Here is a 747-nt window from a genome sequence, read left to right on the forward strand (position 1 = left end):
ATCCATGAAGATTTGCTCATAGATTCATTATGCCATATTCACTTGTAGTATAATTGTAAGAATATCAATATATAAACGTATGTCTGACACAAACATTTTCAAAATTCATTACCTCATTAATAAAATTTATCACTCACCGAACGATGCATAAGTATCAGTCATACATAGCTATGATGATTCTGTAACATATAAACATGAATTACAAATTTAAATAATGCTCAAAATAATCAATGATTTAAAAGATACTTTTTACGCGCACAGAATTTTTAAATCACTTTTCAATTAAATATCTATTAAAATGGTTGTCCACTGTTCAAAAAATATCTTCATAAAAATTAACTTTTTCAGTGTTTCAGATTAATTGTTTCTTCTAATTATTATTTTGAAATCGAAATAGAATAATCTGAATAAACAGGAAAAAGAGGTTAATTTTATTGTAAGTAAACTATGATGCTTACCGCAAAGTTGCTTCACCGACAACTGATGCCTCTCCTGTGTCTCTTCCTGTTTTCAGACTTTCAAATTTCTTCCTTTACCTCCTCAAGTTATCGGATTCTTATTAGGTCGCACTCACACACGATACGCAATAGCAGAATTGTAGTATCTCTGTACAATACTAATCTGTAACAATGTATACAAATATATTTAAATGTGAATAATGTCTAAGATAAATATATTAAAGAATAATTTTATTGAAGTTTATGTACACAAGTAATCTTATTTATGATTTTAAATTAAATTTTTTTA

The 747-nt window shown here is 26.6% G+C and overlaps 1 long non-coding RNA gene across 1 annotated transcript in view; it reads right to left on the reverse strand.

Annotated features, from left to right (window-relative positions):
• Positions 1-501: 501 nt before the first annotated feature.
• Positions 502-747, reverse strand: part of LOC108746032 — a 1,095-nt gene continuing 849 nt past the window's right edge. Inside the window, exon 3 of the long non-coding RNA XR_001939133.1 lies at positions 502-621. This is a non-coding gene — a long non-coding RNA (uncharacterized LOC108746032). The remainder of the gene's footprint in view (positions 622-747) is intronic.

This window comes from Trachymyrmex septentrionalis, unplaced genomic scaffold, assembly GCF_001594115.1.
Source record: "Trachymyrmex septentrionalis isolate Tsep2-gDNA-1 unplaced genomic scaffold, Tsep1.0 scaffold16, whole genome shotgun sequence".
NCBI lineage: Eukaryota > Metazoa > Arthropoda > Insecta > Hymenoptera > Formicidae > Trachymyrmex > Trachymyrmex septentrionalis.